Raw genomic sequence first — 24697 nt, forward strand, 5'->3', positions numbered from 1 at the left:
AGAGCTGCTGCGGTAGGGGGAGAAGAGAATCCACTCACCTCCCTGACGTTCCCCCGACAATCAGCGCCCCCCTCTGCTCTGGCTGGCATCTCTGCTCCCTTGCTCCCTCTGATATCAGTGCCGGGTCCCGGCTTGATGACGACATCAAGCCGCGACCCGGTACTGAGCAGCAGTAGGAGTAGAGATGCCGGCCGGCGCAGAGGGGGCTACTGGGGCTCATCGCTGGAGCCTGGAAGGGTGAGTGAAGGCTGCTGGCGAAAGGGGGGACATCTGGCTTAAGGGGGACACCATGCCCGGCACGCAGCCCTGGGGATCCCGGCTGCCTGACCCCCCAAACACGCCCCCCATGCATAAACGCCTGGTCCTTAAGGGGTGTTAGGCAGCCGGTCCCCAAAAGGGTAATTGTATCAAGTGAAGAATGTAAACACAAGATAAGGTTATCACCAGTTCGGATGCATCAGCCCCTGCAGGAGAAAAAGTCAGTCCTGCAATTTAACCCTTTGAATGCTGTTTTAATAAAATAAAATAAAAATGTGTTAGTATATTATATGCTGTAAATAATCTTCTAGAGCAAAGAAGAAATTGTGGGTTTCATTACACTTTAACTGGAGCTGGCACGGGCACAGGGTGGCTGTAGGGGGTCGGTAAAAGTCCCAGGTAAGTAAAACTACCTTTTTTTTTTAAATCTAAAACACATACAAAGAAGAAGTACCGTATTTTTCGGAATATAAGACGCACTTTTTCTCCCCCAAAAATAGGAAGAAAAAGTGCCTGCGTCTTATATTCCAAAGGCAGGGAATCCCCGACTTCAGAACCGCCTGCCGATGCCAACCGCCGATCCGCCGCATTGTCGGGGACTCCCTGCCTTGTCCCCCTGTGTGGTCTGCCGGTCCGCTCCCCGATAACGATAACTGCAGAGCAACTCACCTTTCTATGGATTCCAGTGCTGTGTGGTCTGCTGTGTGGTCCTCCGCCTCCAGCATGCCAGCTACACCTGTAAATAAAAAGTTTGCGCAGAGACGCTCACCTACACGGCGGCAGCCGAGGCGGTGGCAGCACGATCTGCAGACATCTCTCCTTGTAACTACGCCTTGAAGAAGGGGGACCCTGTGAGGCCCCCGAAACAATTGTCGGTTTTATACCTTTTGTATCGCATGGCTCAATAAAAGAGCTTGATTTGAAGGAAAAACGGTGTGCTGACACATTTCTCCATAATTCTACTTGAGACATTGCCTATGTCCCAGTGTCAAGCACCCGACAACTACTTTGATGGTGTGCCCTTCAGAACCTTTTTTCTTCTTTGCATCTCTCCTGGGAGGCTTCCCCTAGTAACGGCTCCTGCTAATGACTCATTGAGTCATGGGGAATGACTCATTGAATCATTAACAGGAGCCATCACTAGGGGGAGCCGCGCAGCTTGTGAGTCATTAGCAGGAGCCGTCACTAGGGGAAGCCTCCCGGGACGAGATGTCTGCAGATCATACCGCCGCCGCTGAGTAGGTGAGTGTCTCTGTGCTAACTTTTCATTTACAGGTGTAGCTGACATGCTGGAGCCGGAGGACCACACAGCAGACTACACAGCGCTGGAATCCATAGAAAGGTGAGTTGCTCTGCAGTTATTGTTACCGGGGGAGAGCTCGACATGGGGGAGGGGGGGGTAGAGGACAGGATGGGGACTGGGGGGGCACACACATGGACATGCACAGGAGGGGGCACACACAGGAGGACAGGAGGGGGACACAGGAACTGGAGGACCACACAGGGGGGGTGAAGGGGACACAGGGACTGGAGGACCACACAGGGGGGGTGAAGGGGAAACAGAAACACACACAAGGGGGGCAGGAGGGGACACAGACACACACAGGGGGACAGGAGTGGACACAAGGGGCCTGGAGGACCACAGAGGGGGGCTGGAGGAGACACACAGGACATGAGGGGACACATGGGGCAAGAGGATCACACAAGGTGGCAGGAAGGGATGCCACACACAGGGGGACAGAAAGGGACACATAGTGGACACAAGAGGACAATGGGGAGAACATGTACTGTACAATACGCTCCTGGAATATGGACGCACCAGGTTTAGTATATACTGTATACATTTTTTCCCCCAGATTTTTGCCCTCTAATAGGTGCGTCTTATATTCCAGAGCGTCTTATATTCCGAAAAATACGGTACATTTCTTCCTTAGTAAAAGTCTGTCCCTCTCGGTGTTACAAGCCCTACTGCATAGAGCCAAATTAATCCATGCCATGCACTGATGAGGATCAAACAATCCGAAACAGTCTGTATGCATGTTTGAATATTATGGCTCTGTACAAATTAACAAGCTGACACATCATTGCATTCCAGCGGTTCTGGAGGTGTGTTTAGCTTCTAAGGGTGCAATGGTTAATTTGCATATATTCAGCAGTGATGCCCTGGGAGACATCTCAAGCTCACAAAAGGAGTAGGTGTGCCTGGCACTCAGTGATGGGGGTGGAATTAGGTCCCTGCACCTTTAAATAGTAACTCCGTCCGTTATGATTCCCTGCTCAGTGGCATGTGTGGAGGCGTGCATCAAGGCTAGCATGGGCAATTGAAGATTTGTAGTACATATAAGACAGTCCGTGCACTGCGTCCTTCAATCACATTGTTTATTTCAGGTTGTTACCAGCAGGTATATGCATCATGGTATACAGGTTCACAGCATAAAAAAGCGGAAGGATCTGACCTGTGTCCCGGACGGGTGCGGAGGTGTGACCAGGGGGTGAGAGGACGGCACTACAGCCGTTTCGCGCCGGTGTGGCGCTTGCTCGCGTGCGTGTGTCCTTGGGCAATGGCGGCGTGTACGGACTTCCGTAATGTAGACAGGAAGCCCAGCCCATCACGCTCGTCATTAGCCCTTGGAACTGAGATGTGATAGTGGTTGGGCTGAGGAGAAGGGGACTGGCCACGTCATGTGGTGTGAATGACAGAAGGGGCTGTTCCCTATTGGGCCAATGAATGTGATGGAGGGGGAGGATCGCCTTATTACGGCGAATGAAACATCAGTGTGCTACGTTAACAACATTGTGTGCTGCAAAACCAGTGACTAACAGGCTGTGACGTGCTGGAGAACATGTTGACACGTATTAACTTAAAAGGAAACTCTAAACCAAGTGCCATTGAAAAAGTTTTCATAGTGAAAAAGTGCATTCCGTTCCATTCTGTATACATTCTTATGGTCATATCTATACCCCATGAGTTCCTTTTTGTTCGCTAACATAAAGAAATTTCCTTTTCTTCGCCTTTATTCAATATTGTTTGTTTAAAAAGAAAAAACCACCTCATTTCCCAATCTAAAATCAACATGTTGGTGGAGGAAGGCATGTGGAGGAGGACACAAAATACATGAGGGAAACCCCTGGAATTAAAGGGCTGCATTCAACCCAAACTGTCCCACAACCCTATCAGGGGCTATCCTAATTCCCACCCATGCACTTCCTCCTCCCAGGATATCAGGGTTGGGACCAGGATGGCAGGAGGTATGCTCCCCCAATGCTCGCTGAAAGGAGCAAGCTGGGAGCATTAATACGCAACAGGGAGAATGAGAAGACCACAGGGTCCTCAGGAATCAGTGGCACTCAGCGACCCACATAGGACCCCCCAGGGGTGGGACAGAGGTGCATCGGGTACGACAGTGCATGTAAGGAGGAGTTCATGCATCTGGGGGGACAATCACCGGGGCAATTCCATTTCCCCTCTGTGATGTCTCTCCCTCCCTCTGTGCAGGAAAAGGTGGCATTGCCACCAAAATGTTGGTGACAAATTCTGTCCACCTTTCTCGTCCATATACTGCACCTGCCACCCAAATTACCCCCATTCAGTCCAAGTCCCCTGGACGGGTGCCCGTGCATCGCGGGGCGCCACCCTCGAGCACAAACCCAAGACGGGAGCAGTTGTAACGTAAGAGGAGTGGAGATCTGAGAGAGAGAGCAGCTTGTGTGGGAGAACGAAGAGATGAAAAGGGAGGAGGGACAGGCAGGAAGGGGATAGGGCAGGACTTAAAGGGGCACCCCTGTCTAGGTCAAAGATTGAATAGGCAGGGTCAGGTGGTAGAGAGGCAGGTGGGGAAAAGCAGAAAAAAAGGGGAAAGGGAGAAAACCCGGTAGGAGGAGGGGAAGGGGGGGGGAACGAAGGCACAAGTTCCCCACCAGGGCACACACAGTCCCCAGTATGGGACCGCCCTGTGCCCTAGGGGTCCAAAAAACAGGACAACTCCAGTCTGTCATTGAGGCCCAAAGGCCCCATCGCCCCCATACGTAGAACCACCCGGGATTCTCGTCTGGTGAGCTCTTGGTCTCTATTGCCTCCCCTCCTGGGATTAGTGACATGCAAAAGGCCTGCGAATCTCAAACAATTCGCCCTACCTCCATGGGCCTCTCTGACGTGATCAATTAGGCGTGGGCACCCCTTCCTTGATTTTATGGATTTGAAGTGCTCCCCCACCCTCTCCTTGAGGGGCCTGGTGGTTTTGCCCACATAAAAAAATTGACAGGGACAGAAGATGACGTAGGAAACAAACCTGGTCTGGCATGTTATAAAGGCTCTTACTTCCCACTGTACTCCCCCCATTCTTAGGTTAGTACCCTCCATCATCCGTGGGCAGTATTTACATCTACCACATTTGTGGTTTCCCTTGGGGCGTCTACTACTTAGCCAATTCGATGGCGTAGCCGAGCGATACTCGCTCCGTGTCAAGATGTCACCCAAGGTTGGGGCTCTTCTATACACCACCCGAGGGGGGTCGGGAAAGGTCTTATGCAGTACAGGATCCCTAGTTATAAGTGACCAATTTTTCTTTATTACCTGGGATAACCTTTTGCTCATGGGGGTATAGTCAAATGTGCAGGTGAAGGAGCCGCCTTTATCGGGTTTGGGCTGCCTAGTTAGGAGGGTGGACCTGTCCCTATCTCTGGCTTTACCCCTTGCCATTTCAAGGGCAGCAACATCATAGTCCCTGGCCCGTAGGCGTGTGGTGAGTTCCCCTGCTTGCTTTTCAAATGAACCCAGATCGGTGTTGTTACGCCTGAGACGTAAGTACTGGCCGTATGGCAGGGATGCCTTCACATGTTCAGGATGGTAACTGCTTCTATGCAGTAATGCATTGACGGCCGTGGATTTCCTGTAGCCCTCACAGATCAATTTAGTCCCATCTGGTTTGATTGTCAAATCCAGAAAGCATGCCCCCCCATCGTGTATTTCCGACGTAAAGCGCATATTAATCCTGTTCACATTGAGGTGCTCTATGAACTCCCCAAATTCCTGAAGGCCTCCCTGCCACACAACCAGCACGTCGTCCACATAACGTGTCATCTCAAGCTCACTCCAACCTGAATTATCGCAAATTCTTTCTGTTTTAAGAAAGCAAACTTTTGTTTGTTCTTCCTGAGTAAAATGAGCCATAAATTACTATTCTCCTATGTTGCTGTCACTTACAGTAGGTAGTAGAAATTTGACATTACCGACAGATTTTGGACTAGCCCATCTTCTCTATGGGGGGTTCTCAGGGTTTTCTTTATTTTTAAAAGCACTTAGTGAATGGCAGTTGCTCCGTCCAACTGCCAAAATAGTGTGCAGTGAGCAGGGAGGCTGGCCAGCATCTTTGTATAAAGATTTTACAGGGACTGTAAAGAATAAAGGCCATGCTAAGAATTCCCTATGGAGAGATGGACTAGCCCAAAATGAGTCAGTAATGTCAGATTTCTACTACCTACTGTAAGTGACAGCAACATAGGAGAAAAATAATTTATGGCTCATTTTACTCTGGAAGAAATGTACTTCTTATTTGTATTTGTATTAAATTTAAAGATTTTCACGATTGTTCCTCTTTAAGTCAAAAGTTTAGCATGACAGCCAGGCTACTGGCATTGTTTATAAGGGAATAAAAATGACAGCCTCCGTATTTTGCGCACTTCAGTTTCCCTTTAAACTATCTGGGGTGCTGCTTTTATACAATTTTTGAACAGCATCTTTGAACAAAATCTCTGTTTTCAGATAAACTTCACAATAATAATAATACTAATAATAAATATTATTGTGCTGTATAAGAAACCTGCAATTGATTTCAGCAGGATGACATTCTCCTCTGGGCATTTGCTCACCTGGGATTCATTAAGCATAAAAATAAATAAACGAAATCACACAGCAGTTACTAATTATACCCACTGTGAACTATTAAGTAATTTAATTCCACTGCAATAATTACAGGCAGACCTTGTAGCTTGGCAACACTCATGTATTCAATACTCATTTTAAAACACGCTCCCATTGATTTACATTAAAATTGCATCAAAATAGCTGTGATCACGATTTTTTTAAAAATCGTGATCGCATCAATTTTGCTGCGATTTCACTGTGATGTTTATGCAAACCAATGGGAGGGTTTTATAAAAAAAAAACGAAAACGATCTGAAAAGCACTCTGCGTTGTGTCTCCAGCCTAAATCACACACCCGAAACAAGCATGCAGTTAATTCGGTCAGACTTCAGTCAGAAACATCTGATCTGCAAGCTTGTTCAGGGCCTATGGCAAAAAGTATGGCCTGGTGCACACCGATCGGTTTTTGAAGCGATCAGCAAACCGCTTCCGACTGTGAAAATGCTTGGCTAATGTATCTCAAAGGGCTGGTGTACACCAGTGGTTTAAGGTTTTTAGCAAACCGCAAATGTGGGTCCTGCAGCACTTTTGCGGTTTGCAGAAATGTTTCTGCCTCAATGTAAAGTATAGGAAAAGCGCAAACCACTCTGAAAAGCGCTAGATCAGAGCGGTTTTCCAGGTGTTTTTTGTTACAGTAGCTGTAACAAATAACAGCTTTACTGTAAGGCCTGGTGCACACCAGAGGAGTTTTTCTGAGCGTTTTGAGTTTTTAAATCTGCTGCTAATGTTATCCTATGTGTCTGTGCACACTGGAGCAATGAGGTTTTGTTAAAAACCCCATAGCATTACATTGGGAAGAGCTTTTGAAACCTCTAAAAGCTCTTCCCAATGTAATGCTATGGTTTTTTTTTACAAATCCTCATTGCTCCAGTGTACACAGACACATAGGATAACATTAGCTGCAGATTTAAAAACTCAAAACGCTCAGAAAAACTCCTCTGGTGTGCAATATATTAAATCTGCTACACAAAAACGCTCCAGAAAACGCTAGGCATGTTTAGAAAACCTCTCTAAACATACCTAGAATCGCTCTGAAAATCTGCTTCAAAAACCTCTAGCGTTTTGAGGATCTGCTAGTGGTTTTGGTGTGCACTGGGCCTATTAGAAGAAGAGTATTAGCAGGACTGTAAGGAAATATGCATTGTACAAATGGAAATAAATATATCAGCCTCCATATCCCTCTTACATCAGGTGGGCTTTGATAAGCAGTTAGGGCTGGAACCCACAAGAGCGCTTTTCAGAGCATTTAAGGAGCGCTTGAAAACGCTAGCGACTTCCAAAAACGCTCAGCTAATGTTAACGAATGTGCCAACTTCCACTGGAGCGTTTGCGATTCCCAAGATCGCAAGCGCAGGACATGCAGCATTTTGTTAGCGTTAGCGCTTCAATGTAATGTATATAATCTTTGGCATCATTTAACTCTATCAGTTAGCCATTAAAAGGTATTATTTTTTACAAAACGTTGTTTTTTCTACCTATATAATCACTGGCGTAATCGCTCATCAGAACTTGCACGGAGCTATTTTGCTAGCGTTTAAGGCCTGATGCACACCAGAGGAGTTTTTCTGAGCGTTTTGAGTTTTTAAATCTGCTGCTAATGTTATCCTATGTGTCTGTGCACACTGGAGCAATGAGGTTTTGTAAAAAAAAAAAAAAAAAACCATAGCATTACATTGGGAAGAGCTTTTGAAACCTCTAGCGTTTGGGTGCTAGAGGTTTCAAAAGCTCTTCCCAATGTAACGACTGTATTATTTTTGGAGCAAAAAAATTGCCTAGAAAAATCAATCGTTGCTGTTAATGGTAGTGTTTTGCGTAGCCAAAAAGCTATCTGATTATGTATATAGGGTATTATATACCCTATCGTGACAAGCGAGATAATAGAATTTGGGGTGTTTAAGATCTGAGGCCTATGACATCTGAATTTTTTATTGGCAAATTGAATGAGAAGCAATAAAATTGTTATTTTCATATACTTTGTACCAAAATAAAACACTTGTAAAAAAACAAAGTGGCAGAATTGAAAAGAGAATACATAGTTACTTTAGGGACTCCGTGTAACGATTGGTGTCAACACGCAGAGAGAATCTGATTATTGGTGATCTGCAGAATCACCAGCAATGCAGATATACACCAGATTATGGATGACCTGCAGAATCACCAATAATCCAGGTATGTCTAACCTCTGGACACCTGAGATATGAGTGTTTGGTGTAACAGTAGCACTTTGAGTGAGAACCACCAGAGGAGCTGGAGATTAGAAGAAGAAAGGAATTCACCCCAGACTGTGGGTGAATCCCTATAGGCTAAAGGCTCACTAGGAGAGGGGCCTAGGCTAGGTTGCAGGATGCCCTGCTGCTAAGATGAACAGACTTGCCCTAACTGGATGTGAGATCCTAGCTCTCTACACCCTGGAGGCGGGCTAAGGTAATACAAGTACTCAGTGCTAGTCTTGGGTGTGAGGTCCGTAATCACAACACCCTGGAACTAGTCTATAGCATAACATAGCATTGACACAGTATCCTAGGCTTGGGTGTGAGGTCCGTAGTCACAACACCCTGGAACTAGTCTATAGCATAACATAGCATTGACACAGTATCCTAGGCTTGGGTCTGAGGTCCGTAGTCACAACACCCTGGAACTAGTCTATAGCATAACATAGCATTGACACAGTATCCTAGGCTTGGGTGTGAGGTCCGTAGTCACAACACCCTGGAACTAGTCTATAGCATAACATATGAGAGTAATCTAGCTCAGTGTGAATTCCCAGGTCCTCCCGGTTCTAACACACTGTGGGATCTGACTGAGGTCTGTGTGCTAACACATAAAGCATTTGCAATGGCAGACAACCAGCAACTGACAAACAACCTAAATATATAGCTGCTGGAGTCTGCCGCCCCGCCCAAGCCACTCAGCCAATCATGAGTCCAGCAGGAATCAGCTGATCCTCCTGATCAGCTGACACTTCCCCTGCTGGTATAAAGATCCTGACACCTGGGCCGCGCGCGCGTAGCTCTCCATCCGCCTATGTGAACTAACAGGCCCAGCCACACCAAATGCCACGTACAAACCGCCGCGTTGGACGCGGAAACAGCCGCCTTGCTGTCAGTACCTGCGGCGGCTTTTCCGCGTTCTCTCGTGGTGCCAGGCGCACGTCTCCGCATGCCAGCCGCTGTGCTGGACGCGGAATCAGCCGTCCTGCCGTTAGTACACACGGCGGCTTTTCCGCGTTTCCTCACACTCCGGTTTTTAAATATATATGCCATGAGGGTGTATTACTCTTATTTTTGCATATAAGGTCTTGTAATCATTGGTAGTGTGCAATGAAAAAATGAAAATCACAACATAGAAAAAAATACACCTGTACTTCCAAATAATATATTGTCACCCTGCTTTGTACTAGGGACATAATTCAAATATTGTGATAACCAGGATAAATAGGCAGATAAATGTGTAGGTTTTATGTATGGTAGCATTGTTTATTTTAAAACTATAGGGGGAAATTGTGTATTTTTTTTCCCCTTTAAAATGCATAGAAAGTAAAGTGATTACTGAAAACAAGTATCACCCACAAAAAGCCTAATTTGTGGTGAAAAAAACAAGGTATAAATCATTTTGTTGTGAGAAGTATTGTAAAAGCTATTGGCAAATGAAAGGGAAGCGCGTTGACAGGTGAAAATTGCTCTGGTCCGTTAGGGTGAAAACCCTTGGGGTGAAGTGGTTAATGAGCACTTTGCCATAGCAATTCTGGGTGCTATGAAAAGTTATGTCTATGCTATAACATCATAGCACAGGTGTTACATAACACCCATAGTGTGAACTTATCCTATGCTTGTAAATCCATTCGGCAAGTGTGAACACTTGTTCAGCAAGGTTTATAATGTGGAGAAAAGGCTATACATGGCTGATCTAATCTTATAAGTGTAACATAAGCTATTAAAGAGAACCCGAGGTGTGTTTAAAGAATGTTATCTGCATAAAGAGGCTGAATCTGCCTATACAGCCCAGCCTCTGCTGCTATCCCAAACCCCACTAAGGTCCCCCTGCACTCTGCAATCCCTCATAAATCACAGCCATGCTGTGAGGCTGTGTTTACATCTGTAGTGTCAGTCTCAGCTGCTCCCCCGCCTCCTGCATAGCTCCGGTCCCTGCCCCCGACCCTTCCCTCCAATCAGCAGGGAGGGAAGGGATGCAGGCGGGGACTGGAGTTCTGCAGGAGGCGGGGAGAGCAGCAGACTGACACTATAGAGATAAACACAGCCAGCTCTGACAAGCTGTTTGTCAGCAGCGTGGCTGTGATTTATGAGGGATTGCAGAGTGCAGGGGGACCTTAGGGGGGTTTGGGATAGCAACAGAGGCTGGGCTGTATAGGCAGATCCAGCCTCTGTATGCAGATAATATTCTTCAAACCCACCTCGGGTTCTCTTTAACTACGGTATCTTCTTATCGTGGAAATCCAGGAATGGTGATTTCACGCTTGTGGGTTAATGGCAATGCATAGCAAGTTTCCTGTAGCACACTGACAATCATATACTGGCCTTTTAGGCCACTCAGCTGGGGACGGGCCGCTTGCAACAAAGCTGTAGGTGGCTACTCCATGGTGGTTTTACCAATAGAAGGGCGGATTTCCAGCCACTTAACTAGCTAACGTACGAGCGTAACGCTAGGAACACACTAGGCAGAATAGCGGAAAACACCTATGCGATTCTGCCTAGTGTGTTTCTACCCTTAAACACTTCTCATTTATTGTTAAGCACACTTAAGGTGCTCTTTAAAGCAGAACTGTAAACTGTTTAAAAAAAATATAAGTTTCACTTACCTGGGGCTTCTGCCAGCCCCCTGCAGCCACTCTGTTCCCACGCAGCGATGCTGTGGTCCCACGCCATGGTGCACTTTCACTTTGCATGCGGCCCTGGCCGCGCGCCTCCTCGTACACGCTCCCGTAGCCGGACGCGTACTGTGCAGGCACAGTAGAGATTTTCTCGTACTGCGCCTGCGCAGGGCGCTCCTGGCTACAGAAATGCGTACTAGGATACACACGTCCAGGGCGCAATTACAAGTCGACCTCTATTACGGGAAAAAAAAGAGAGCCGTGTCAGGGGAACGGAGGATCGGTCTAGGAGTGCAAGGGCACAGGTCAACTGCAGGGGGCTGGCAGAAGCCCGAGGTAAGTGAAACTCTTATTTTTCATACAGTTTTCAGTTCCGCTTTAAGTCTCACACACATGTACAAGGACAGTTACCCAGCAGGGATTGGGACTAGATCCCTCAGGTGACCGCTCAGGGCCGAATCTATATAAATGTGTCGCTACCCTGCAGGCTAGAGGCTTGTCCTGTTACTAGATTGCTTTGAGTGGTTAACCTAGTTAACAGGTGAGCCCTCTTCCTGCAAGATATGCATGTTCTTAATTTGCTTATTTTATCATAGTAGAGCAATAAAAAAATCATTGGCTTTCGAATGAGTGCCCAGTTCAATTTTAATTCATTAATTGGTGGAACCACTGCTTTAGGTTACTTTCACACTGTGCTTATTGCAGCACAACCTAACGGACCGCGCGTTAAAAAGTGCTGTGCGGCTATACTGTGAAGCATACAATACCATTAACCACTTCTCAACCACAGGATTTTTCACCTAAAAACCACAACAATTTTAACATTTCAGGAAGGCAAGGGTTAATGGGCTTAATGGGGGTATAATTTATTTTTAAAAAAACCTCACTAATGCTGTGTAATGCTGGATATACACGGTTCGTTCACGCGCTCGATTCCCGTCGATGCGCCGCTCGATTCCCGTCGATTCGTTTATTTCCGACATGTCCGATTCGCGTTTCGATGGATCGTTAGGTCGATTTGCCATACTTTACATGGCAATCGACCTAAAAATCATCGAAATGCGCTCGGAAATGTTCGGGAATAATCGATTTGTCGGGAATCGAGCGGCGCATTCGATGCGGGAACGAACCGTGTGTATTCAGCATTAGTTATCAGAGATCCTCTCACGAGTGATCTCAGTAACTGTAACAGCATAGTGACTGATGCAATGTTTACACACATTCTGAATGAATGAGCACTGTCATTGGCTTTGGACTTGCAAGCACTTTGATTGGCTTTGTGAACACATGTTCACATCAGCCAATCACGGACCAGCGGGTGCCCGACGAGTACGCGCATCCACGTGCATGCGAACGCGGACGCGATCGCGCACAGCAGGAAAATAAACAGGAGTTGCTTATCTACGCCCCTGTGACTCAGGTGAATTTTAAAGGGGCGTAGATAAGCGTGGCAGAGGTTGCTAAGTGGTTAAAGTATGCTTCACTGCCATTGTAAACGCACTGCATGTGACTATGTGACAATGGTGACTAATGACAAATTCAGAATGCTAATCAGAGGATATGCTTGCTTATAGAATAATACATTTAAGTGTCAGTCCAAAACTCTGGTTTAGAACTCAAAAAGAAAATATTTATTTCAGGGGAAACCCTGCTTCTAGAGTGTTTCAAAGAAAACATACTTCATACTTTGTAATCGGACACCAGGTAAGGTGTGTTTGCTCTGTTCAGTGGATGAAGGAGAGGTTGGTTGAGAAATACTGCTGTTTACAGGTAACCATTGTTCTTTTCTAAACTGCCAGCTGTACCCCAGGAATCAAAAGAAGTATCTTCAGAGCCAGACTTTCCTAAACACCCATCTGAGGAGCAAATCCCTCTGATCCCGACTCCCCATATAATAATTCAATACTTTTTGCAGATATGTTTTCATTTACATTTTGTGCAATTAAACATATCATTACAACAGTTAACAAAACTTTTTTTTTCTTATAAAACACAATACAGGCAAAAAAAGCAATTATTAACAGAAAACAGTACAACATAAGGTAAACGTTGAACTGAACAGAAATAATGAATAATTTTTAGACTAACATTACATGAGAATGCAAACTAACGATCTACATTAACCACATCACCCCCAAGGGGTTTTTACCCTAACGGACCAGAGCAATTTTCACCTGTCAGCGCTCCTCTCCCTTTTATTCGCCAATAATGTTAGCACTACTTGTCACACTGAAATGATTTAAACCTTATTTTTGTTTGCCAACAATTAGGCTTTCTTTGGGCAATATATTTTGCTAACAGTCTTCTAAATGCATTTTAACAGGAATAAAAAAAAAATTGAAAAAAAAATAATTTTTCAGGTTTCAGCCATTATAGTTTTAAAATAAAACGTGCTACCATAATTAAAACTCACATATTGTATTTGTCTATTTGTCCTAGTTATTACATCATTTAAATTACGTCCCTATCACAAGGTATGGCGACAGTATATTATTTGGAAATATAGGTGTAATTTTTCGTTTGTTTTTTTGTGTGTGTGTGTGTGTCCAGTCCATAATTACAAGCCCTTATGTAGTAAAATAACAGGAATATACCCTCATAAAATACATATTAAAAAAGCGCTAAGACAACCATTTATGTATTTTTAACTGGTTTAATTTTTTTCTTACAAGTGGAGCGAGTGACGCATTAAAACGTCCTGGAGCTGTTAAGAAGCTCCAAGAGGACGTTTTAATGCAGCGGGTCGTCTGGAAGTGGTTAAAGTGCTACACAGACCTCAGTCATGTATGTAACATTAAGGGCTGGAACCCACCAGAGCGATTTTGTGAGCGTTTAGGGAGGTTTTCAAAATGCTAGCAACTTCCCTAAATGCTCAGCTAATGTTAATGGATGAGCCAAATTCCACTGGAGCGATTGTGAATACCAAAATCGCGAATGCAGGACATGCAGCATTATTAGCATTTAGCGTTTCTGCAATGTAAAATACATAAAAGCTGGCGTAATCACTCATCAAAACCTACACAGAGCAATTTTGCAAGCATTTTTAAATTACTGCACAGTTTAAAAAAAATAAAATTAATTGAAAGGACCAATCAGAATTAAAAACGCTAATCGCTAAACAATCGTTGGCAAAATGCTTACACTTTTTAAAATCCCTACCAAAATCGACAGAAAACGCTCATGAAATCGCTTACAAAAAGCGAATTAAAAATGCTAGCGATTGCGATTAGCGATATCGCTTTGTAGTGGGTTCCAGTCCTAAAATGATGTCTTTAAATGTTACCAACTCTGATTGGTGTGAGAGTAACTGAAATCTTTGAATCATTAAGTGTGCTTCTTAACCCTCAAAATGAACTTGATGGGATAAGTGTTTGCTATTCGATGTTATTCATGCATTGCGTTGCATACAGTGCAGCATACAGTCTATAAAAAGTCTGCTCTACTGTCAACATGTGCATTTTGCGGTAACACATTGGATGCAGCATGTTTTCACGCTTCACTCCATTATACCGTAACACTCCTAACGCACTGTGAACATCACATAGGTGGTGCATTGCAGTGTGGTAAGCGGTGTTACAGAGCATCTGTTATCCTGCAACGCACCACTGAGAACGATAGCTTAGGCTAGGTTCACACTACACCAGATGCACAACAGAGCATTCACAGCATATCATGGGCCAATGAGAAACCATCCTGGTGCTAGGGAGAATTCCCATTGGTCTTTCCCTGGTGCTTGCCATGTCAGTATACTGTGGGCAAAGCCCCGCCTCCTTTGCCCTATTAGGACCTCCCAAATTTATAAAAGGCCCCTTCCAGCCCCATACCGACATTCCTTTTGAAGTCCTCGCCTCCAGCAGACTCCTAAATTTTAATACCTTACCTCCGCTCTGCGGTCTCCAGCAGGTTGGCTCCCCTGCTGAGGTCCAGTCCTTAGGTTGCTAAAGGCTCCTATGAGGTCTGGAGTCCCCTCTGTTACTCTCCGGGACGATTGCGGAAGTTCCGCGCACCGCATTGTACTTAAATAGTACTGCGGGTTTTTTTCTCCCCTGCAGCTGGTCTTCTGAGCGCCCAGGCTCTATCCTTGCTCTCTGTACTCTCGCGCGAACACGCGCGAGACTTCCTGATGTTTCTGCTGGCCGGAAGTAGGGCATAGAGGCTCCGGCGGCCATCTTGCTTGAGGGCAAAACCGGAACTTCCTGTGGATGCAGGATATAAGCTGGCTGAGCAGGCAGTATGGCGTCCAGCAGCATCAGAGAGACGCCCAGCGTGGCAGATCGAACTGAGGACAAGTCTGAAGGGACGGCGACCGGGTAGGACATTGGTGGTTATGTTTTCTTTTTGAGGCCACTCCGTTGGCTACTGTGCTTGCTATGTTTCTCCAGGAACTTGCCTGTTAGATTGATTGTCAGTACTGGGGATGTTTAATATTAATAGGGGTATTTGAACCAGGTTCTTGTCTCATATGCATTGGTCTCTTGTTTTGTTAGTGTAGCTAGGGATAGTAGCGGTATGTTCTTTATGGTACCAATTTTAGTCCATTCTGTTTCAGCTGCACAGATGGGGAGGAATAAAGGAGAGTATCCGACTTCGCATACGAAGTCCAAATCTAAAAATAGGTAAGGGTGGTAAGTATGATTAAATGAGCTGAAGATTATGGTGTTCCTTTATGTTACTGATGTGCTGTCATTAATTTGACAGGCATCACAAGGAGGATTCCAGAAGTGATAGTTCAAGAGATAGAAGATTTGAAAAGGATATTCCTAAGGAGAACTCTAGCAAGACTGAAGCAGCTATAAAATCACCAGTCAGAAATGTGTTAAAGGATCATTCTGTGGATGATCATTCCAGGTCTCATGCTGCAGAGGCAATTTATAATAAAAGAAAGGATTCTTCGTGTGAAATTGTGGATGTGCAGACTAGGGTTGAGTTGCCTCAGACATCAGCATCTCTGGAACCTTCGTTTCCACCTGAGAATAAGTGCTGGATTTGTGGTAGAAGTTCATTACCCAAAAAGAAAGTATGTGAACTGTGTCACTTGGACATTGCCAGGGAAGATAGAGAGGTATCTTCTCTAATTAAGCAAGTGGTTAAAGATACGGTCTCAGAACTATCTGTCAGACAGAAGTCTCCTCAGTCGGCTGCTTCTCGATTCTCTTCTCATGATAGTTCATCTTCTGATTCAGACTCTGATATGGAAGGAGTTCCGTTTGATTTTTCATTAATTCCCACTTTTGTGTCTCGTGTTAAACAGGCAATACAGTGGGAGGATGTAGTTTCTTCTCCAAAGGAAAAGAGGAAAAGATACTATAAGCATCTGAATAAGGAACGTGTTGTTTTTCCGTTAATGGATGAAATTAAAGAATTAATCCTTGAGGAGTGGGAAAAAACGGTTAAAAAGCCATCTATCAGAAATAAGTTGCAAAAAATGTACCCACTTTCAGACGGGGATGATTCTTTAATTCAGACTAACCCATTGGTGGATGCCTCACTCATGAAAATCGTGCGCAATGTCACTCTTCCTTTGGAGGATTCGATATCTTTCAGGGATATTTTAGATCGTCAAATAGATCACGAATTGAAAAGAGCGTATCTGTCGTCAGGAGAATCAGTTAAAGTAGCTATCTCTTTAACATCCATAGCTAAAGCATTGAAAGTTTGGATTAACGATATTCATAGACTTCTACAGACCCCTGGTAAAATAGAGGATATTACACTAGCACTGGAGGAATTATCTTTGGCGGCAGATTTTATTGGAGTAGCGAGTGTAGATTCCATAAGATGTGGTAGTAGGTCAATGCTATATTCAGTTATGGCCAGACGCTCACTATGGCTTAAACCGTGGGCGGCGGATCCATCGTCCAAACAGATGTGGACAAGGATTCCGTTTGACGGAAAGAATTTATTTGGTCCCAAGATGGACGCTGCTATATCAAGGGTCACTGGTGGAAAGTCGGGGCTGTTGCCCCAAGACCGAAAATTCAGAAGCCTGCGCTACCCTCAGTCCAAGAGACAGTCCTTTAACAGATTTTCAGATTCTAGGTCCTATAGGCCAGGAAAGGAATATAGAAGGAATTGGAGGTCTTCCCAGCCTTTTCAAAGAGCCGCTAAATCAAAAGTTACTAACCCACAAGAGTCAAATAAGTCCTTTTGAGTTAAGGCCCGTCCAAGATATCCCGGTAGGAGCCAGGCTATCATACTTCAGGGACATCTGGGCAGGAAACACAAAGAACGACTGGATTATGAATACAGTTTCTATGGGTCACCAATGGCGTTTCAAGAGAGACCCTCCTCCAGACAAGTTGGTGGTGACAAAGATTCCAGGTTCAACTCAGAAAAAATTGGTCCTGGTAGAATATATCACAAAGCTTATGAATCAAAAAGCAGTCTGTTTAGTTCCGGAAGATCAAAGAAATACAGGTTTTTATTCGCCAATGTTTCTCATAAAGAAGAAATCAGGAGATTTAAGACCGGTGTTAGATCTAAAGAAACTAAACAAATTTATCCATGTTCCCAGGTTCAAGATGGAGAGTCTAGTATCTATCACAATGTCGGTTCAGCCAGGAGATTGGATGTCGTCCATAGACCTGAAGGATGCGTATTTTCATGTGCCGATCCACCAGGATTTTCAGAGGTTTCTTCGTTTTGCGGTAGGTCATTTGCACCTGCAGTTCGTCTGCCTGCCATTCGGGCTGGCCACGTCGCCGCGGACTTTTTCGAAAATACTTCTAGAGGTGGTGTCGCTTATTCGTCTTCAGAAGATTCGGGTTCTTCATTATTTGGACGACATCCTTCTCTTGGCTGCTACGAAAGAACTATTAGAGACCCATCAGCAGGTATTGATTCAAACACTAGTGGACTTCGGGTGGATCATAAATTACGAAAAAAGCCAATTAACCCCCACACAGAGGATGATATTCTTGGGGGCAGAATTGGATACTCTCCAGGGGTCAATATCATTACCGGAACAGAAGCAAGTACTCTTACGTCAGACTGTGATGTCGCTCTTGCATCAGAACTATGTGTCAGCCAGGGTTTGTCTCAAAGTAATCGGATTGATGTCATCCGTCATTCAAATGGTTGCATGGGCACACTGGAACCTCAGGACATTTCAATTGAACTTCTTAAGACAGTGGGACAGACAGAGCATGTCTCAGGACATCTTTCTTTCAGGCAAAGTAAAAACGTCACTCCAGTGGTGGACGAAGACAGCCAACCTACAGAATTATCGTCAGTTGTTTCCTCTGCAGTGGCAGATTGTCACCACAGATGCCAGCCGCTTTGGTTGGGGTGCAGTATTCAAACAGCACATGGCGCAAGGGCGTTGGCATCTTCAGAGCGAGAATGTGGTGTCGAATATACTGGAGCTCAGGGCAGCCTTTCAGGCTCTGTTGTACTTCCTCCCATTATTGAGGGGAAAATCAGTGCAACTTCAAATGGACAATGTATGCGCAGTTTCATACGTGAAGCGTCAGGGGGGCACACACAGCACCTCATTAATGAAGGAGGTGGCCCCTCTAATGGCCTTGGCCCAAAAGAGCTTTCAGAACATCTCAGCGGTGTATATTCCAGGGGCACAGAATCAGCAAGCGGATTATCTGTCTCGCAACTGTCTGGACAACAACGAGTGGTCCCTCCATCCGCAAGTATTTCATCACTTAGTGAAGGAATGGGGTATTCCGCAAGTAGATCTTTTTGCATCAATGAAGAATCACAAAACCCCTCTTTACTTCTCAAGATTTCAGGACCACAGGGCACTGGGAATAGACGCACTGACGCAGTCATGGGACTTCAGAACAGCATATGCTTTTCCGCCCATCCCACTAATCTTTCGCTTTCTGCAGAAGCTAACGACTCTCAGGATGGAGGTGCTAGCAATCCTTCCCTTTTGGCCGAACCGGCCGTGGTTTCCCCTTCTGCTGCAGATGAGTATGAAAGATCCCAAACCTCTTCCGCAGATCAAAGACCTGTTGTCACAGGGGACAGTGATACACGGGAACTCGGACAAACTTCATTTGATGGCCTGGAGTTTGAGAGGGCTAGGTTACTGAATTTAGGATGTTCATCTCTAGTGGTGGATACTCTACTTAAATCAAAGAAGCAAACAACTATTAATGCCTATAACCGGATATGGAATTCTTTTTGTGTCTTTGCAAAAGCTAATGGAGGTTCTATTGATAATATTGCAGTGACTGATTTACTTTCATTTCTTCAAAGAGGGCTTGACATGAATCTCTCTTATTCTACGCTGAAGAGACATGTGTCAGCCATATCATCGGTCTCAGGAATTTCATGGGCATCCCATCCACTCATTGTTCGGTTTTTTAGAGCTGCCATAAAATTGACACCCCCAATTAAGCCTAGATTCCCCAAGTGGGAGCTGCCATTAGTGTTAGAATTCATCGCCTCATCGAAAGAATTTCAAAATGAAACTGCAACCTTGCAAAATTTGTCATTCAAAGTTTTATTTTTGATTGCTATCACCTCTGGTAGAAGGGTGTCGGACTTACAGGCTCTGTCTTGCAAAGAGCCTTATCTAGTATTCTATGAGGATCGGTTAGTTCTGTTACCAGTACAAACCTTTCTACCAAAAGTAACTTCCTCGTTTCATGTAAACCAGGAGTGGACACTTCCAGGTTTTGTATCTCAGGAGGATCCCTCAAAACCTCATGCCTTAGATGTACTTTCAGCTGTTAAATCTTACCTGCTCGCAACCAAAGACATCCGAAATACTGACCGGTTGTTTATTATTCCATCTGGGTATAGGAAGGGGAAGGCAGCATCAACAAGGACTTTGGCTACTTGGGTAGTCAAACTGATTCAGAAGGCTTATAATGCAAAGGGGTTGGAGCCCCCGCAAGACATTAAGGCCCACTCGACTAGGAGTATGTCCTCCTCTTGGGCAATATGGAGTAAAGTATCATTGGCAACAGTATGCAAAGCGGCCAATTGGTCGTCAGCTCATACTTTCGTTAAGCATTATTGTGTTGATTTCAGTTCTTTATCTTCAATTGAGTTTGGAAAGAAAGTGATTTCCTCTGCTATGAATTCTGTAGTCTGATGTGATGTTCATCTAGATTAAATTTGTTTCAGCATTCCCAACCCTGTTTCGTGTCTAGTTATTGCCCACAGTATACTGACATGGCAAGCACCAGGGAATTCGGAAAACTGTATACTCACCTTCGGTAGTTTTCCTTTCCTGGTGATTGTCCATGTCAGTATACGGCCCCGCCCTATGCTGTCGGCTCGTCTAGTTACGGGAATGTCGGTATGGGGCTGGAAGGGGCCTTTTATAAATTTGGGAGGTCCTAATAGGGCAAAGGAGGCGGGGCTTTGCCCACAGTATACTGACATGGACAATCACCAGGAAAGGAAAACTACCGAAGGTGAGTATACAGTTTTCCGAATTTACAATCCAACAAAAAGCCTATGCTTCTGCTGGGGCTCGGAGGTGTATACCAAGCTTGTCTTCCAGCCAAGCAGTGGTGGAAGACTTGAATGGCAGCGGAAAACACTGAAGACAGGTGAGTTGATCCGGAATCTATGGGAAAAAAAGGCTAGTGGGATTGGACGCTATCCGTTATCATAGGCTTGCATGAATTTTGTGAGGATCTGTAGCCTATTCCGAGCCCCAGAAAAATGGTCTAGGGTCGTTGTCTTGTTGAAAGATAAAGCCCTGGCACAGCTTCAGCTTTGTCACTGATTCCAGGACATTGGTCTCCGGAATCTGCTGATACTGAGTGGAATCCATGCGTCCCTCACTTTGACAAGATCCCCAGTCCCTGCACTGGCCACACAGCCCCACAGCATGATGGAACCTCCACCATATTTTACTGTAGGTAGCAGGTGTTTTTCTTGGAATGCTGTGTTGTTTTTCCTCCATGCATAATGCCCCTTGTTATGCCCAAATAACTCAATTTTAGTTTCATCAGTCCACAGCACCTTATTCCAAAATGAAGCTGGCTTGTCCAAATGTGCTTTTAGCATACATCAAGCGGCTCTGTTTGTGCTGTGGGTGGAGAAAAGGCTTCCTCTGCATCATTCTTGCATACAGCATCTTCTTGTGTAAAGTGCGCCGAATGGTTGCACAATGCACAGTGACTCAATTTGCAGCAAGATGATGTTGTAGGTCTTTGGTGCTGGTCTGTGTGTTCACCATTCGTCGCTTCTGTTTATCCGAGATTTTTCTTGGTCTGCCACTTGGAGCCTTAACTTGAACTGAGCCTGTGGTCTTCCATTTCCTAACATGTTCCTAACTGTGGAAACAGACAGCTGAAATATCTGAGACAGCTTTCTGTATCCTTCCCCTAAACCATGATGGTGAACAATTTTTGTCTTCAGGTCATTTAAGAGTTGTTTTGAGACCCCATGTTGCTACTCTTCAGAGTAAATTAAAAAAAGGAGAGAAACTTACAATTGACCCCCTTAAATACTCTTTCTCATAATTGGATTCACCTGTGTATGTAGGTCAGGGGTCACTGAGCTTACCAAGCCAATTTGAGTTCCAATAATTAGTGCTAAAGGATTTGGAATCAATAAAATGACAAATTTATGCACCCGCCTAATTTTATTTAAACAATTATTGTGCACTTTCTGTAAATTTTGTAAATCCAATAAACTTCATTTCACTTCTCAAATATCACTTTGTGTGTCTCCTATATGATATATTTAACTGACATTTTTTCTCGTAATAGCCAACGATGTATGCAGGAAAATCATGACAATTAACAAGGTTGCCCAAACTTTCGCATCCCACTGTACCTGATGTTTAACTCTTTTAATAAAAAAAAAAAAAAGGACACAGCATAGTTATTTGAGTGCTTGGCACTGCACATACACATGTCTATCTCATCATGTCACATGTCACCTCGGGTATCCTTTAATATATACAGAAGCAGGGCAATAACCTCGGTCTGCGCTCAGGTGAAGTGATCTGGCAGATTGAATCTCTCGCAGTGCACAGGACTGCAGTGCCTCTACCAGAACTCAGAGGATTTGTCAGCTTACATGTGTACCAAGACTAGTCTCCATGTTTATAAAGTTGTGAAAATCTTTTTTCTTAAAAATAGCAGGAAGGGGCTGGATGCTTTTCATACTTTTTCATCAGTGCATACCAGTGGAGTTTCCAACATGTCAGGGTAATTTCACCACTTTTCCAGCTTATTCTGCTTTTCAAAATATTATAAAAAATAACTGGCAAAATGTTTAGGACAACAAAGGAAACAGTGGATACATTTTTGCTACTAGGAATACACCTCATAGATTAAGCCCAGCAAAACAGAACAGCCAGCAGCTCTGCGTCTTCTCGTTCTCTGCAGCTGAGCAACACGAACTGGCCTCTCCCCCCTGACAGGATAAAGCAAATCGGCAGCCAATTAGCTCTTTTTTCTGCTACTTCATCCTGCTATCCATTTTACAGATATATTGGCAGCACTGTGCAGTACAGCCTGATTGGCTCATACAGCAGTGTTACCCTTCCCCATCTCTGTGTGCAGCTGTGAAAGGATTATATGAAGCTGACATCAGGTACTTTTACTGGCTGCATATAAATGGATTTAACAACCCATGTCTGACATTGATTGTTTATTACTATGAAACACTGTAGAGAGAGACCATAGCCCTGATTCAGAGCAGCGAAAACTGTTGTCTCCCAGTGGTGGCAACACTTGGGGGGCTTGTCTGTATTTTCCCTCTCCCCTCCTCTACTTTTGGTGTTGTCGCTCCCAGGACATGCACAGCCTTGCAGCCGGGGAGGAAAATTTGCAACAGTTAAGGTATCTCGTTTGGTGGCAACGTAAATGGTCCCCCTGGGCCTTGGACAAGTCTGGGGGTGGACTCTCTTAGTTTCTCTGCCCTTCCCCACTTCCTGTGGGGCAGCCATGGCGCTAATCTGCATATTCAGTAGTGATGCATCATGGGAGATATTTCTTGTTCACAAAAACCTGAATAATTGCAAAAATCTCCTGTTTTAAAAAGGTTATTTTTAGTATAGCTTTTTTAGGGCTGATTTAACCTGGGGGCGACTGTGCTGTGCTTGCAGATTGTTAGCAAAGCCATACTACAGTGTCACAAGTCTTGATTTTTCGGTGCAATTCAGCTCTAAGGAATGTGCAAAAAAACACTGCAAATGGCATTGCAAAATCGCAATTGTTAAGCGATTATTGATTATGTTTCCAGAGTGAACTAAGCCTAAGTAAGGGCCTGTTTCCACTACACGCAGATTCTGCATGCAGAAAACTGACTCCAATGAATGCCTATGGGAAATCTGCATCAGAAAAATCGCGTTCAGTGGAAACAGGTCCATAGACATTCATTGGAGTCAGTTTTCTGCATGCAGAATCTGCGTGTAGTGGAAACAGGCCCTAAGGGGGATATCTGGGCACTCTGTAATAGTTCTTCAAGTAACCTAGGCCAACTCTTTTCTAGGAAGAAATATGACAGTTTATTGCATCATGACCAGGGCCACATGTGTGGAAAGTATTTATTTTTGTTGCACATAGGCCTAAATTCACTAAGATCATGCTCGAGATAATAAGGCAAGAAAAAACTTACCTCCACACAGTTTGCCTGAGGTAAAATGTTTCCTGAATACTACATGCCTTATCACCATGGTGATAACTATAGAAACTCAGGAGATAAGCTTAGTGAATTGAGGCCATAGAAACATAGAAATCCGACATTTAAAAACAAGCACTGTAAAATGGCAATTTAAAATTAGGAAAAACATTTCAGTGGAATCCACCTTCCCACCCACATACACAGAGGATGGCAAATGCAGAGGCACATACATCTTACATATCATGTACCAGGTTCATTTTAAAAACAGCACTAGCAGAGGAATACTGCATGCACATCCCACTTCCAGCTCAACCACAAATATTTTTAGTTTTGGTTCTGGATCAGTGTAACCTCCAATCATTTTTCTATTCCATATTAATTTGAGGTTTTTTCACATTTGGTTCAGTGAACTTTTTTCCTAACCTGTTGTTAGTGGCATAAGGAACTCATGTACACATCACATGAAAAGTGATTTTTTTTAAAGTGAACCCGAGTTGAAAATTAACTGGTGAGATAGACAATTATATTTATCCTACTATCCTAAAAATGACTTTTTTAAGTATTCCATGGTTCTCTTTTATATTTAAACATTCACAAAGTAGGTTGAATGTTTTAATGTTTCTACTATTCAGTAAGGAGTTCAAGGCAAGAGTTCCTAACACTGCAGGGTGGCCTCTTGAGTGTGTCCCAGTGACTGCAGCTCTTGAGTGCTTTGAGTCCGACAGGAGATAAGCACTATACAAGTGTTCAGATAATTATTATTAATCAGCAGCAATCTATTAAGTGACCCAGAGTGAAAATACATGAACTGTTGACCTTGTCCTATCCCTGCCCTCAGAAGTTGTATTCTACCAAGAAAACTTTTATGGCTGTAATTATCCTATCAGTGATGTTTACTATATTCCCTACAAGCTACTAACAAGACAGAAGCTGTCAATTCAATGTCTAAGGCCTTGTGCACATTGCGTTCCGTTCACGTGTCCGTCCGCATTGGGCAGTTTTGAGGCGTCTTTTTTTCTTGATTCCCGGCGCTTGGGTAGGCGATTCGTTTTTGTGCTTAGCGGTTTTCTAAGCATTTTTTTCCGAGCGGTTTTGTAATTCACTCCCTGATGCAAGTCAGGAAGTGAACTCCT

The 24697-nt window shown here is 44.5% G+C and overlaps 1 protein-coding gene across 2 annotated transcripts in view; it reads right to left on the reverse strand.

The window, feature by feature from the left end:
• SLC7A6 (solute carrier family 7 member 6) overlaps nucleotides 1-24697 on the reverse strand; it is a 101784-nt gene that overhangs the window by 60704 nt on the left and 16383 nt on the right. The gene's annotated exons all lie outside the window — the stretch shown is intronic.

The sequence above is a fragment of the Hyperolius riggenbachi genome, chromosome 11 (assembly GCF_040937935.1).
Source record: "Hyperolius riggenbachi isolate aHypRig1 chromosome 11, aHypRig1.pri, whole genome shotgun sequence".
In the NCBI taxonomy this organism is placed as follows: domain Eukaryota; kingdom Metazoa; phylum Chordata; class Amphibia; order Anura; family Hyperoliidae; genus Hyperolius; species Hyperolius riggenbachi.